Genomic DNA, 17,115 nt, shown 5'->3' on the forward strand with positions numbered 1-17,115 from the left:
CAGGGGGAGAACTGCAATATCATCACTAAGCAGTTTGGCTTAAGGGCGACGCACAACCTACTCAGGATGCCGCCTCCTGCCACAGGTGTAGGGCATTGACTCATGGAGTAGAAAGCAACAAGTCACACAATGTTCGTGCATAACGGCAACGCAAATCAATGCAGAACACACCCCCTCCCCTCCCCCACCCCCAACCTCCAGGAATTACAGTCTCTACACTGCGTCACATGCAAAGACATTTTAAGGCATGGCCCCAGATGTTCAGGGGGCCCCTGATAGATCCGGCTCTATTCTTCACACAGTCCTGTCCTGATGACCTTGAATGATTTTCGAAACATAAGATTATTTTAAATACAATTTCCTTTCTTTTTAATAAGGTAATATGTGGGAGTCTATACACTACAGGCATTCTGCAGAGGAATGTTGTGTTTGTTTTTCAACACCATGCAACATCCATATAAAAGTTCCTTTTAGATCAAAACAGGACCTCACATATGAGAAATGGCAGTGGGTCTGCTGCTATATTACAAAATTGAGAATCACTATCCCTAAATATTAGATGGAAACACATTTAGCTTTTGGACCAGTGTGCCTGAGCACTGTCAGTGACCTGGACAAAGAGGGCACGAAAAAGCTGAAATTAGATCATAAATCCAAAACTATGTCTGGCCCAGTGCCCCGAAAATCCTCAAGATGTCCATGGTTACATATTCCTACCACCCAAAATTACTGGTGCTCATTTCCTTTCCTCGTGTGTGAGGGGTTAAGCCCACTTCAAACACATAAATCCATAAATCCAGTCAGAGGCGCAACTAGAGTGAAATGTCGGGGTTGGGTGGGGCGTGGGGGCCTTATAAAAATTTGGGGGGGGAGGGTGTTATAATTCTTCCAGCAATTGGTGAGTGAAGATGCAGGGGCTTTAAGAAGGTATGAAAGAACAACATAGCCTCATTAACAAGCAAATGGTCTCTTAAAGATCTGTGAAGAACTCTGGTGCGGCTGTGTGTGGCCGGGAAGCTGTCTCAGCCCGGCTGACACACACGATGGTGAGGCTGAAGCCCTTTGAGCGCAATGGGAGTTGCGCGCCTGATTCTATTACAGGACCGGAGGCTTCAGATCATGCTTCTCAATCTTTACTGCAATAAACACAGCAGCCAATGAAAATGGATATTTTCATAAATAACAGTAAAACAAACTACATTTCCCATGAGTACACATGAGTATAGGCACGCCTCCATAGTCCATAAGATCCCCTTGCGTGCTCCCATCATCCTCTTTCTTTGCTGCTCACAGCAAGAGTTAAGTGCACCTATTTACTGGTCCCCTCACTCCGCTTTAGCATGGGGATATTTTGCTTATATTGACAGTTTATATCTGTATTGAAGGTTTATAGCGAAGTTTATAATGTATTTAAGTGATTGATTACTTATAGCATTGGTAGTGTTTATATTTTACCTTCTGATTGAATTTTGTTATTGGTGCATTCCATAGGAGCTTGTAGCCACCTCCGAGGCGCTCAATGACTCTGGTTTTGGCGTCGCTGGCTTTCCGCCGGTTTTAGACGCTCTTCTGCCCTCGCGCTTCAAGCGCGCCTAGTTGACGGTCTCTGACCGGCAGGGAGCCGGTCGCAATACCCAGGAGAACCCGTTGCCGGCAGCGCTTCAGTGCGCGTTGGGCTCCTCTAGTACGCCCTTCACCCAAGGCGGGTGGCTCACGGCCGACGCGCGCGCCCAAACGCGACCAGTTTTGGGCTTGCTTTTAGTTGGATTTGGTCGCATTTGGGCTGCGAGCCTCGGCGCGATTCCAAAGCTTACACGGGACGCATTGCTAGGCGTCCTACACAATGGCAGGCTCCCTGTGCGATTGCCTTCAGTGTGAAAAACAGCAAGGTTGTAAAATAAGAGGCCTTTAGAGTGAGCACACGCTCTGGAAAATTTTGGGCCAGGTCACTGACCATATCGAGTACAGCTTTGCTGAGGGGGTTTGGGTAACATTTCCTTTTTGACTGTGTGCTGTGGGCTGACCCCCCCCCCCCCATTATTCCTCCTGAGTGTGGACAGTGGGCTACTGTCCCAGTGTATCTTTATTCCATACATCAGTACCATGGAAGAGTGGTCTCAGGACCCTGAGGAGTACTATGGAGGAGAGGAGGAAGTTGGAGATGGACAGCAGGAGGCTGTGTTGGAGGATAACATTGTTGAAGCATTAGATGCTTCAGTCCAGGCTTCGGTGAACAAAGCCATGGAGACTAAGGTTCCTCAAACAGTGCAGCAGGCACTGGCTGTGGCACTCCGCCCTATTAGGAAGCAACTAGAAGGGTTTGCAAAACGTCATGGGTATGACAAACCGAAGAAGCAGAAGAAGGAGCAAGCCCCTTCAACCGCCACTACCTCTCAAGATCAGTGGCCACACTCTCAAACACTGGCATCTCTGCCAGTGTAAAGTTCGGCGGAACACGCATACGCAGGAGGGAAGGCGAAAGCTTAGCGAAAGGCTCAGGTGGATACCGACACTACCACCACCAATACAGACACTGACACTGACACTTTGGAGGAGCCTCCTCCTATGAAAAAAGCCAAAGTGGCCCCTAAGGCTGCGGCAGACAAGGTCAACACGCCGTTCAACTTTGACCCGTCGGACATTATGCATCCCCGGTCATCGGACTGGATCCCGCCTACGGCGGTGTCAGAATATCTTCATGACAACCTGCGGAAGAGCTTCTCTAGAGAAGTCTGCAATCGTTTAAGATCTGAGTGTCCCCGTCCGGAACTTCCTGACAACGTGGCAGAAACTCCTGAGATTGATGCCAGCATGCTGACCTTCCTGAAAAAGATCTCGAAGGACCCTAAACGTGGACTCGACAGGGCTTGGAGAGGTTGCCAAGATAAAATGCTCGACGTAGTGGGTCCCCTAGCCAAAATACTAGAGATGGCTCTGGCGGCCAAAGAAGGTGCAACGCCTGTAGATCCGGACATTCTGGCAGGCTGGACTCAGCGCGCGATCTGCCTCCTAGGCAATGCTAACTGTGCGATCTCTGCTGAGAGACGCAAATCATTGCTCCTTAGAATGGACAGCCACCTGGCGGAATTGGCTGAGGCAGAACCAGGCCCCCTGGCTGATGGTCACTTGTTCGGAGATCGATTTGTCAAAGATGTGTCCAAATATGTGGGGACATTCACTGCTTTGGACAAGGTGCAGAGCGGTATTAAACGAGCCCTTACCCAGGGTGTTTTCAACAGGGCCGGGTGAGGCGGGGGCCGCTCGTCAGGCCGGGGCTACCAACAAGGCTCCCAGAGAAGCGATTATGGCCGTGGAAGAGGAGAGTGGGATTCCACCCATGGTGGAACCTTTTACCCGTCCCGCAGAAGCTTCAACAGGGGCCGTTTCCAATCGGGAAACAACAGGGCGAATTTCAAGTCCCAGCAAAAGACAGGTGAGTGTAACAGATCTCTCACTACTTCCACTGGGGGGTCGTACACGGCACTGTCTTCCACAGTGGCAGACTTTGACACAGGATGCTTGGGTCCTGCAGACTGTACAAGGTTTTCAGTTGGAATTTTATTCTCATCCGACACAAGTGTCCCCTACCCCTGCTCTCCATTTTTCCCAACAAGATCGCAGTTTCATAGAAGAAGAAATTGCAGACTTGCTGCAGAAGTACGCGATTGTACAATGCTGAGGCGGACCTCGCGGTTTCTGCAGCAACGTCTTTATTGTTCAGAAGAAAGGGGGTGGCAACAGGTTAGTGCTCAACCTCAGGGATTTCAACCAGTACCTAACTTACAACCATTTCAAAATGGAAGGTATTCACCTGTTGGTGGATTGGTTACAGGAAGGGGATTGGATGGTTCGGCTGGACCTAAAGGACGCGTATCTGTACATACCAATTTTTCCCCCACACCGCACGTTCCTGCAGTTTCTCTGGAACGGCCAGTGCTACGAATATTCGGCTCTTCCTTTCGGGCTCTCCTCAGCTCCCTGGTGCTTCACCAAGGTGATGAAACCAGTGGTGGCGTACCTCAGGGAAAGAGGAGTCAGGCTCATAATTTACCTAGACGGCATACTGATCCTGGCACAATGCCAGTCCACGCTCAAGCAGCAATTGACCCTTACGATGTTGCTGCTTCAGAGCATAGAGTTTGTCATCAATCAGAAGAAGTCGGTGTTGGTACCGACTCAGATAACAGACTTCCTAGGATTCACAATAGATTCTCAGATGGCACAGCTGTGTCTTCCTCAAGCAAAATTGAGGGATTTGAAGAAGGAAATTCTGAAGTTGCTGGACTTCCAGACGTTTACACTCAGGGCAATTGCCAGAGTAGTGGGGATATTAGCCTCGTCCATCCAAGCAATATTCCCGGGTCCCCTTCACTACAGGGCACTTCAGCGCCTGAAGATCAAACATCTTCAGAGAGGTCTATCGTACACGGACTCCATTCCACTGTCGGAGGAGGTCCGAACCGAGATGCAGTGGTGGCTAGGTCATGTAGAAGCCTGGAACGGCAGAGCGATCTTCGGATCACAGCCAGAGGTGGTGATCGAGTCAGACGCCAACAGATGGGGCTGGGGCGCGCGTTGAGGAGATATCTCCACAGGAGGCAGATGGTCAATGCAAGAACTCGCATTAAACATAAATTGCTTAGAACTGCTCGCAGGGTCGTTTGCGATTCGCACCTTATCCCAGAGGCAGACATCCTGTTGTATCCTTCTGCGGATGGACAATGTGTCCGCAGTGAGGTATATCAACAAGTTGGGTGGCACAAGGTCGTCTCTTCTTGTTCAAATGGCCAAGGACTTTTGGCACTATTGTCTCGAGAATCAGATCTCGGTAATAGCGGAATACATTTTGGGGCAGTCCAATCAGGTAGTGGACTGGAATTCCAGGCACCTCAGGGATTACAGCGATTGGAAGCTGCTTCCCCAGGTTTTTCAGTGGTTACAGACGATTTGGGGTCCGTTTCAGACGGACCTATTTGCCTCCAGACTGATCAGATTCCCAGGTTCTTCAGCTGGAGGCCGGATCCGATGGCAAAGGCGAACGATGCCTTCCTTCAGGACTGGTCACAGGGGATTCAGTATGCCTTTCCCCAGTTCTTGCTGATTTCCAGAGTAATGACTCAGGTGATCAGACAACGGGCAGAAGTGGTCAAGGTGACACCATGGTGGACGTCACAGGCTTGGTTTCCCAAGTTGTTACAGTGGAGCTGCGATCGCCCCCGGCTTCTGCCGGACTCTGAGTGGCTGTTGCAGGGCCCTCGTCAGGAGCAGCACCCGTTACTATTAGAGGGCAGGCTAACGCTGATGGCATGGAGGCTTTCAGGGAACAGGGGCAGCTGCCAGGAGTTTCGAGCCAAACTTCCGAATTTATCAAACAAGCATGGGCACCATCCACCAGGAAGCGATATTCCGCGGCCTGGAAGAACTGGATGGATTGGTGCGTGGGAAGACAGCTGGATCCCGTTGGGGCAGAGTTACCCCACGTGTTAAACTTTTTTGCGGATAAGGCGGCTGGCGGCCTGGCTTATCGCTCGGTAAACAATTTCCGTTCAGCCATTTCTGCGGGGCATGCTCAGATAGATGGGAAACCGGTAGGCATGCACCCGATGGTTTGTAAACTACCGAAGGGGATTAGGGTAGCTAATCCTCCTAGACCCAAATGTACGGGTTTTTGGGATGTTTCAGTAGTCCTCTCTCTGTTCAACAGATGGCCGGATAATGCACTTTTGTCTAGGAAGCAATTATCGGCAAAATTGGCCATGTTACTTTGCCTATCAGCATGCAGACGGTCTTCGGATATGAGAGCACTCGACGTTACAGGTAGAGTGTTTACCCTGGAAGGGGTTTCTTTTACCATTACAGGTCGTACCAAAACTATGTCAAGACACATTGATTATAATGCATTTCCAGACAATGAAAAAGTATGTGTAGTCAAATGTTCAAAAGCATATGAGGAATGTACAAAGGCCTTGAGGCCTCAAGGTTGCTCACAGCTATTGATTGCTTTGCAAAAGCCGTTTAAATCTGTGGCAGCTGCCACGATTGCCAGATGGCTTCGTTTCATAATGAAGGAAGCAGGTATTGATACTCAGATCTTTGGTGCTCATTCAGTGAGAGGCGCTATGGCGTCAAAGTCTTATGGTTTGGGATCTAGTATCCAAGACATTATGCGATGTGCAGATTGGTCTTCAGAATCAACATTTAAGACGTTTTATTATAAGCCGGCGGGAGATATTACTTCTGTGGTTTTTAATGAGCGTTAAACTAGCATAATCTGAAGCCTCCGGTCCTGTAATACAATCAAAAATTTGCTAGCATTCGTGCCAAGAATTTTCGATTCTATTAAGGACACGGAGGCGAGGATTATCCCACCCGGCTTAATTTACAGTAAATAAGCTTGCCCACCCAGTTATGCAGTGATTACGGTGGTGTGGTTTCCTTTCTTTCAGGATCAGATAAGAAGTCTGATTGATCGACGACGGACGACAGGATGTTTGGCCTGAAACCTGGTTTCTTCCATGTTGGAGGAGTTATTAATTGTTCAAGTTATTGTTGGACTTGGTTCGCCTCAAAGAAAGAGGATGATGGGAGCACGCAAGGGGTTCTTATGGACTATGGGGGCGTGCCTATACTCATGTGTACTCATGGGAAATGTAGTTTGTTTTACTGTTATTTATGAAAATATCCATTTTCATTGGCTGCTGTGTTTATTGCAGTAAAGATTGAGAAGCATAATCCTCGCCTCTGTGTCCTTAATAGAATTGAAAATTCTTGGTGCGAATGCTAGCAAATTTTTGACTCCAGGGCACAGCTGGCACATTCGCCAATCTGAGATCTCTCCAGTGACCCAGAAGGGAATCCGTCTTTATCCCAAAGAATCGCCAAGAATATCCCGGAAGTGGAACTCCAACTATTTCGCGGGAAGCAACCCAATGATTAACTGCAATGGTATATAGGCAGGACAAGGTGCGTGAAAGGCTGTGTCCGGCCATGCACGGAACTAGAGTTTCAGCAAACAATAGCGCACAGGAGCAGCGCCTTGCTGTCGGTTTTAAGCGGGAAGCAAGAAGTTATCGGCAAAACAGTGCGACGCCAGTCACAGAGCGGAATTAGTTGAAATATTTTGAGATAAGGCCAGTAAATGTGCAGCACTGTCGCACAATATAGTATGCCATCATCCAATTCAGCAGCCAATCGAAGGAGGGTCTGGGAAAGCCCCCTACTGGTTAAAAATCGCCTTCTAAATAGGCTTTTTTACGCCCGGAACCCAAGCTTTGAAAATAATTTCACTGGATGTTAATTCCCCATACAGAGGTGACAGAGAATAGTCGGTTGACTGTAAAACGTGCACGCAGTGAGATCAACTCGCAATGCAAAAACATGCATGTATATATGTAAGCATGTTAAAAAAACAGACCCTACACTCCCCAGAAAAATCGATATTTACAGCACAATGCGAATGATGCCGGATACTGCACCATTTTGCCCTCCTGAAACACAGACTCCACAAGCTTGTGCAGGCAACTAAAGATGAGAGAGCGGAAACTCAGCGGCGGTTCCCCACTAAGGCGGAGGAGTGTCGCCCGACTGTCTTCAAGCAGGAAAAGAAAGGAAACAAGCATTAAAAATGCAATAGGTCTCGCCTCTCATTAAGTTAAAGCCATTTGGTTTGCTATAAAATACCATTAGCAAAGCAAATGGCTTTAACTTAATCAAAGGTGAGACCTATTGCATGTCCAATGCTTGTTTAAAGGAGGCCTCGAAACGGGTCTCTATCGGGCTCCGTTTTGTGCCCTGGCACAGGCGGTCTTTTTTTTCCGGACTGCAATGACAGCAGGCACATCCATGTGCGTGTGCTCACTCGGCTCACTTCTCACTGGTGGAAAAGTTATGGCATGACACCATGCCAGGTGAGCATTGTAGGGAAAGAGAAATCTTTCAAAGAGAGACATTTTCTCTCTGGATTCACCTTCCCTTTTTGAAACTCAGGAGCAACAACATTGTTGTTGTGTCACCAGGGCTTCAAGTGGAAGCTTTTTCAATATTCTATACAAGCCATACTTGCTGCTTATATATCTTAAGCAACTAACAACCACTAACAAAGCCAATAGTCCTAACCTCCTGTAGGTATGATGTTACTTGTATTAAATATCTGGATGCAATGACATGAATAGCAAAATACAAGTCGGGTGGCACACTCTGCTAAGCACAGATTTTTACTAGGTGTTTCTAAGCCACGCCCATAATTACCATGACCACGCCCCTTTGAGAGCCCCCATGTTTTTTTCATCCCACTTAAAGCCTTGCCCGGGCCTAGTTTCTTTCAGTCTCAATTCGACCCTACGTACAGCAACATGTTGCACTGAGGCAGCAGAGAGAATTCTCCTTGCCCACAACTTTAAGTTGTGACCTCTGCCGCCTAAACGGAAAGGGCTCCTGTGTCAGTGACATGTGTCTGCTGTCACATGCAGAAGTCTTCCATTTTTTGCGCTTCTGTTGGAAGAAGCACGCAGAATCGAAACCAGTATCTTGTATATTGCTTGGGTGACTTTTGTGTAAACAACTGCTCTAAAAAATCCTTTTCCTAACTCACTACTGTGAGATGGTTTCACTATGACCTAGCAAAAATGTTTATGAGAACCGCTACCTGGATGACACAGAGTGCATTCGAAGAATCAATCCAGATGTGTCAGGGACCTATGAAATATGCCTGTGCTCTCACCTGGGAGGATGCTGCTTAAAGTGGCTTCAGATGGATTCATAGATTTCTCCTCGCAGTCTTCAAATGTCATAGTGATTTCCAGCCCTAATGTTCTAGGAATATTGGCACTTTTTATAAACACGAGCTACTGTATTTGAGTGAACATTGACCGGAAGCCGCTACGGTGCAGATACAAACACCGCCACGAGCGGCATTCAGCGGACTTGCATGCTGGTGGCTTCGGCGTCTCTTGTTTAGGCGCCTTTGTTCCGTTCCGGTGGGTGCATTGCGTATTTCTATGCAGCACGTACTCACCCTTTGAAGTGCCCGTGCATCTGCACACGCTAGAGCAAGCAAACACACTTACATTTTATCTGGTTTGAAAGTAGTTTTCTCAGGTGCTGATCGTGCAAAACGGACGTGTGGACGGACGCTAATGACAAAATACCTTTGCTGCCTGCGGAGTAAAAGAAAAGTCCCCAGTGTGTCACGCCGCCAGTGAAGCATCCAGTCCCCGAGTGCACATCTTCTGTCCATGCGAGATCCTTTTGGAATCCGTATCGATTCCAAAAGGCCCTCGCATGGCGAAAGTAGCGCATGTGTGCTGCTAACGCCAGGAGAGATCTAACAATAAAATGATGTAATGTTATTATCATTTTATTTTGTCCTCCTGCTGCAGCAGCTTGTATGAGGGGGCGGGCGGGGCTGAAGAGCAGGGGAGGAGGGTACAACCCTCCTGAGTGCGCAATGACTGTTTGATCGGCCGTCTCTGGCCGGCCAAAACAGTCATGCACACTATCCCTGTTCTCCATGCAGGCTGCATTACAGCCTGCGTGGAGAACATGCCCACTCCTTCACCCCGTGGCTGAGCGCCGTGTCACAGCGCTCAGACCAATGACAACACTGCATTGCAATGCTGCGATTGGTCATGTGAGCAGAAGCAGAGACTGGACGCGGCCGGAAGTTAAGTGTTTTTAAAAAAAATTGTGAAACCCCTTCCTCCGTGCCCTCCACTCCACCCACAAGCCGTGCCGGCCACCACTTGGGCAACTAAAGATCAGAGAGGGGCAACCCAGGAGAGATTTACTCACGAAAGAGCTGCACTGAACGACTGCACAGTCGAACTGTTGCACTTTCACTTGTAGTGTTCAAAACACAGCCACAGTGCGGCGCGGTCACACCACAGGCTTCATACCAATGTACACAACATACGTCCACGGCAGAGCTGAACATGTAATTAACCCACAACACAGGCTAACACAGAGAATATCTAAAGACTGACACCAAGGCCACACCAGAGGACAAACAAAATGAGAGGCCTCTGGTGGCGACATAGACAGTGCAGATCCAACCACAGGAAAGAGAGGCATTAAGTACGAAAGACATAAACCCACAGCAGAGGAACCACCACCAAGACTGGAGACATCAAAATCCACTGTGAATGCACTAAAGAGGAACATACCTTTTTGTAGGCCTATGCATGTAACTCCAAATAAAATACTACAAACAAGAATTGACAAAGGGGGCAAAACATAGGCGACACCAGAGAAACTGCAAAGGTCAAATCACAAGAGATTCGGAGTTCTGGAAGCTGGAGCGTTAGCCAACATAAGGAAGCACAGACATCACACAGAGGAGACAAAGAACAGAATCAAGCGCAGCAGCCAGAGACATCAAGCCAAAATCGGAGACAAACACACCTAAACAGACATCAGTCAGACACCAGAGTCCACCTTAGAGTCCTCTAACAGCAGATTTTAGTGAATGATAGGCATCTTTTCACAACTAAGGCCAACACTGAGGAGGAAAGCAGAGCCAGGACACTGTACACAAGAGATGGAGCAGAAATATTTTCTGAGAGGTCTTCTCCAGTTTTCACTTGTGGGCAAACAGTTGATCTTGCAGAGGAGGCAGGCAGCCACAACAAAATGAGGATAAGGGGACACTCTCAAACTATCATTAAAAGGAGGACATGTAACATATTACTACAAGGAGAATACATAGGTCTTCGGGGAAAATTCCAACTACAGTTTACGCAGCACAGCCACTGAGGCACCCCTTAGTACAGGCAGCACCTTTATACGAGAACAGATGATGGGATGGTGTACTTGGAAAGCATATGAGGATAGTATGGATGGATGGTTGGGCGTTCAGACTTTAAAAGCCTATCGAAAGCACTGCCTCATACCCCTTTCTCTACATCAGAAAGCAGGGCAATTTGTTAGGGCACTTTCTAATGTAACAGGGATTTCATTGTGCCTCCATTTTAGTATTCCTTTTAACTTAGCATCTTTTCAAGATGGTGGTTTGAACATAATTTTCACTAACACAACAAAATGACACACACATTTATTATAGTTAGACCTTGTTGTTCTGTAATCTGTACTGTTAGTTTCAGGGACACCTCCTAGAGTGCAATGTCAAGGTTTTTTTGTGCTCGTAGTAGACAACCCTTTTATCCAGACTCAGTAAAGCGGTTTCTCTGCATCTCTAGCAGAATGAGAGAATGCCTTGTGGTTTATTACTTAAACAGCATCCATTTTGAATTCAGTGAAGAGGCACTTCACACTGGAGTTATCATGGATGCTACGGACAGCAGTGAATGAGATGCAGCTCCGCAGGCCTCGACATACATCGTAAGAAGGATGGTAGCTGTGTTGGCAAGCTGTGCAGGCTTGCACACTAAGACTGAGTGCATTCGTTAATGCACAGACGCTGGCTTCCTGAGACATTACATCAAAGTATGGGGTTAGGTCATTCCAACTGGGTCTGGCAGAATAATACTCCTACAATGCTCTTGCTAGTGTAATGGTATTAGTGATAGATGGAAGTAATAATACATATAATCAACATTTTCGAATTAGTCGTATGTTTCAGCATTCTAATAATGATGTGTCTCATCTGTCAAATAATAGCAGTTCATGTTTTAATTACAAGGATTTTACCTTTTCAATAAACATTTGAAAATGTATTATTGTCACTTCTCTTTGTGAAACCTTGGCCATGCAAAAGTGATACATGAAAGGGTTAGATCAGTTTCCAAAAAGTCCTTGGGAGTAAGGGCGGTCATGATCGAGGTTGCCGACCCCATGTAGAACTCCGGAGGTTTAGGAGTTTAGATGCAATACTGTGAGCTAGCCGGACCAACATTTACTGATGATATAAGAAGACTCAGTCTCTGAATTATGTTTTGTTGATCCAATCCAGTCCTACTAAAATCGTAGGAACCGTGTAACACCACATGTTAGACATGGCCTCCTTGGCCAGGGGCTCCTTACCTCCATTGCCCCGACAGCTAGCCCCGTGCGAGGCCAACACCAGTGTAAACCTGTCCTCTGTCCTCCCGATCCCTCCTGACCCCAGAGAAATAGTAGCAACCCCCGCGTAGCACCCCCAATCCCCCCGTGGCAGGAAGCCTAGTCCCAAGGCAAAACGATAGAAGACCTAGGTTAGCGATCGCCCTTTCCCTAGAAGCCCTGACTCTATAGCCCCCCACGCAGGGCCCCCACCCCAGAGAAACCTAGACACCAAACGCGCCATGCCCGGCTGAGGGTAGCGAACCTCTCCCAAGTGGAATGGGGTGGAGGAGTTTCGATCACACCTCCTGCCTCCCCCAGGGATGGCCCCGCTCCCCGGTGGGCGTCTGGAAGCCCTACAGCAAGACTTCAAAGGATAAGAGTGCCAGATGGCAGGAAGCCCCAACAATCAGCCCCCGGGCACCAGGAAGCCGCCTGCGAGGGTTCGACCTTCAAAGGAAAAAGGACTATAACTGGGGCCGCTCTTGGGCTACGGGGAGTTGAATACTGGAAGAAGAGAGCCCTGCTGACATCGTCGCAGCTCATCCTTTTGGAAGAGAGAAACATACGCTCCGTCCCTAACCCCTTGAGCTTTGCTGACTTGGTCGCGGCCCATCCGGCTTGGAGAAGAACGTTCGCTTTATCGCTGGAACCCCTTGAGCCCTGCTGACTTGGTCGCGGCTCCCCTGATCTCTAAGGACGCTTCGTTCACCCCTGCTCGAGCCCTGCTGACCTAGTCGAGGCTCGAGCTGTACTCTGGTACCTTCGTACCTGCACCACCCAAGAGAACCAAAGTCGCTCGTAAGGTACGAGCCGTAATCGGATACCGCCGTACCTGCACCACCCAAGATAACAAATGTCGCTCGTAAAGTACGAGCCGTACTCCGATACCTCCGTGATCGCAACACCCAAGAGAACCAACGTTGCTCGTACGGTACGAGCCGTACTCGGATACCGCCGTATCTGAAACACACAAGAGAATCAACACCGCTCGAGAGGTACGAGCCGTACCTCCGTACGTTCGTACCGGGAGTACCGCAGAACCAACGAGTCTCGAGGGGAGTGAGCCTAGCTCCCAGTACGTTCCGCACCCGTCGTCTAGTACCACGCGGCTCGAGGATTGAGAGCCGTACGCCTAGTACCCCCCCGCCCCCTCCGCACGCACAGCCACAGAGACACACTACAGCTCGAAAGGCACAAGCAGTACCCGGCCCGGGGAGTGAGAGCCGAGTACGCAGGGCGCCCCGCACCGGGGACATCTCTGTATCACGCGACTCGGGGATTGAGAGCCGTATGCCGGATACGCTTCGTCCTACCCACGGCGAAAGTAATGCTACTCTCCACGGTTCCCCAGAACCGGCCTGGACCTGGGGTATCCCGTGCCCCTGGACTCATGACTACCCCTCCTTGTGGACTGTGAGTACGTGGAGCATTCTACCGAAGTCCCCAGATCAAATCCTTCCTTAGTCCCGTCCGACCTCAGAGTGAACCTGATCCCTAGCCTGAATGTATAGTGTATTACTTGACCAGATGATAATTGTTTTATAAAGAACCTGTCCCTCATATACCAACTGGTGTTGTGTTCATTTGTAGTGTGGCAGAATCTCAATGTACATGATCATAAATGCTTAACCCTCCCATCCATTTTGAGGGTCTAACTCAAGTGCTCGGTAACGTTCCTGGAGGAGGTGGGTCCCGGGGTGGTCAGAAGTAACTACCTCTGTCCCCCAGAGACCTCCAACACCACATTTAATGAATAACAACCTAGATTTCATTCTAAAGTAAGCTGCTATAACTGTATCAATGCTTTCTTTTGACTAAGACTGAGAGGTGGGCCAATACAGACAAAGAGCTGTGACTGCCTGAGATCCCCACTCATAAGGAGTTGTGAACTAGTGCAGACATGTGATTGGCTTGTAACTAAATTAAAAGCCTTTTCAAAACAACCAGCCGTCATCAGTCATAGAATATCTAGCAAAATCTCTCCCTGCCAACCAGACTAACATCGTGCAGCTGTGGGTGTGAGCAAACCCTGCAAAGTCTCGAGGTCCTAGGATGCTGGTACAGTGTGGCACATATGCATCATCCAATTGGCTCAGCACAGGATGTGAGGAAGTACAGCAGGGCGACACAAGCACATAAGAGCACTTATGTGACAACTCGGTTAACAGATGCCACACAGCTTTTGCTGAGGTCTAGGAGACTGGTCTCAATAATGAAGCCAATGGTTACAGACCAGTCCTTTCCAGTAACTCCTCACTGTGCCAAATGACAGTCTACATGTGGAAGACATGAATGAACTTTTTTCCAGATCCATAGCTTCCCAATATCCTGCCGATAACCCCTTTGCCCAATCAAAACGAACAATCCTGTAGTTAAGTCAGTATGGCCTAAAACGATATGGGAACAGATTAAGAAAGACATGTGCCCAGTAGTGGCTGATACGCCAAAAACTATGGCATGAAATTCCTGGCCTTTCAGGGACACCCAAGACGCCTCCAGATGTTCCAATTTAATAGTCACTCAACAGCACCCCAAACCCGGGGCACAATCATCCCGTTTCACCCATGGTCGTCATTGCTAAATGCATCTTCAACTCTTGAGAGCATCCAGCTGCTTACTTAGAAGGCCGGTGGCCAGTAGCCAGCTGGACAGAGGGGATAGGAACCTCCACCGGGCCCAGGCACTTCATGCGGTTTTTAGATCCAGCTGGCAGTCAACAGAAGAGTTAAAGGAAACCACAAACAGTCACTTTTAACGTTTTTGCTCATTCTTTGCAGTCTGCCTGGTTGACGTGTTTTGAAATATCGCTCACAGTGGTAGCAATGCTGAGGAAAGTTGGCGTGAAGCCGTCCTGCTTCAAAGCTAGACAATATAACATACTTCCTCTATTTTCTCCTAAGCGTGCATTAAGATATGGTCAATTTTGAAAGTCAAGGTCTCTAAAGGAGATGAAGAAATTGGAACCAACTTGACAGTGAAGAAAACAAAAACGGACAGAATTCATTTAGCACATACAAATATTACACCTCCCTACCGTACCACATATACTATTATTCAGTATCAATCAGTGGATGTATATTTTCCCTATTGTTGTAGGTAATAGATGCTATAGTCAGAAGTAATTAAATCATTTTTTAGAAGCATTTCTGGTACGCTGTGGAAATCCTAGGTCTACAATCATTCTGGAATATATTTGTTATTATCTGATGACATTATAGCTTAGTGACCTTCTGAAGGCGCCCTTGTTTTCTCCTCTAGTAGGTCAGTTTTCCTGCACTTCATGTGTTTCATATTTCAGTTCTTACAAGCAGTACACATCCAGTTGGAAGAGTCAGATAGCAAAGGACACATTCCTCATGGTCTCAACTGCTAGACATATTCCTTGAGAAGATGGAGTAAAGCATCAGAGTTCTCTCATTAATAAGCACCCCAAAACAGATCAAAAATAGTAAACAAATTGGACCTGTAAAACTTGATATCAATATGTACCCAGAGTCCATCAACGGAGAGTTTGAGGAAGTAGTTAAAAATAGTTTGATAGAGGTAAAAAAAAACACACATAAAAATTAAGCCCACAGATTCTTGACCACAATATTAGACAATAAAAACTCATTTGGGTGGAGTTAAGTGTTCATTCAATGTCATCAAGATCCGATTACAGGCGGTTCTTCATCTGATGCCTCTAAGACATTCCTGAACTTTGATAATGACTAATATGGATATAACTTCAAGGTGGCTGGATATGCAAAACATGAGAATCTATTAAAAATGCATGGTTCAAGCAGATACATTCCAATCCCAGTAGGTTTATACATGACCTACATTAAGTAAAATGACTGGCAAGTTGTAGGCAAGAGACCTCAAACTAAGGCTAAAGGGAGAGGCCCAGTACAAACATTGTTAGCAGAAAGCTTATTGAAGGGACAGAAAACCCAAAGCAGAGGTGAAGAGTTGTTAGGTTCATAACAGAATAGATGGTGGCCCTAACAACCGGAAAAGGAGAATCCTTTGCAGACAAGATTTGCAGCATTAGCCCAAGGACATGCCGGGTAGAATATCAAGGAGGTCTGGCTTCACTTTTTTTTTTTTTTTTTTTTAAGAGGACATTCATCTAATTTTTATTAAATGCACAGACAGTGTACTATTGATAAAACTCCCACACACATAATGGATATTCCATGCAAACCCCACAACTACACACATACACACTTATACAGACGCACAAGGCTGACAGATCTGGGCCAGTTTTTGGATCACTGGGGATGGTAGCTGGTGCTCGGCCAACAAATAGTATCTGTGGTGGGAGATTTGCACTGCAAACAAACACAGCAGAGAAAATCCAAACTTCAATAGCATGCTACAGGGAGGGGCGATGAGGGCAACGGGAGAGGCTTACCTTCTAAAAACGGGAAGAAAGAGGAGAGGACGAGGAGAATGGAAGGAAAGAAAGATGCGCAGAGCGGTCAGAACGAGGAAATAAAAGAAGCGTCCAAAGAATGTGAGAGCAAAGCGGGAAAAAAAGAGGAAAGGCAGAAACAAAAAAGGTAAATTAAAATTTAAAAAAAGAAATGATGCACAAAGTAAAATGTTTTTTAAGACCCCAAATTAAATGAATTGTTGAGAGTCCTAACCCTACTGGAAATGAGGGAGGTGGGGGGTGCTACATCCAGGCAATATTCCATGGTTCTCATTTCACCGGAGAAACTTGTTATATTCTAGGCCGGTTTATTGTGCAAACAAAAATGATTTGCTAAAATCCATATCTATGCCCAGCCTAAAGACTGACAGCAGCTTAGAAGCTTCATGCAAGGGTGAAAGGAAGGAGCAGTGCCCCAAATGTTTACCCTGCTCTAGCCTAGGATAATCCATAATTCCTGGCAGTGTGTTGATGCCAACACACAATCTACACTTCTCTGCACATGCAGTATGTGTGCCAAGCAGTGCTCAGGTGAAACCCATCACAGCCTTCATACAGCAGGCATTTCCATCACATAAATACTCCAAAAGTGCAGACTGCTGTCTGATGTGGCGGAGAGCACTCAACAGCTCACATGCTGTATACTGTTCATGCTGGCAGTGTGGCCCCATGAGTAGACCCCTAAACCTCCCCTCATCCAT

The 17,115-nt window shown here is 47.4% G+C and overlaps 1 protein-coding gene across 4 annotated transcripts in view; it reads right to left on the minus strand.

Moving 5' to 3' along the window:
* Positions 1–17,115, minus strand: part of VCL (vinculin) — a 342,221-nt gene that overhangs the window by 170,997 nt on the left and 154,109 nt on the right. The gene's annotated exons all lie outside the window — the stretch shown is intronic.

Source organism: Lissotriton vulgaris, chromosome 5 (assembly GCF_964263255.1).
Source record: "Lissotriton vulgaris chromosome 5, aLisVul1.2, whole genome shotgun sequence".
NCBI lineage: Eukaryota > Metazoa > Chordata > Amphibia > Caudata > Salamandridae > Lissotriton > Lissotriton vulgaris.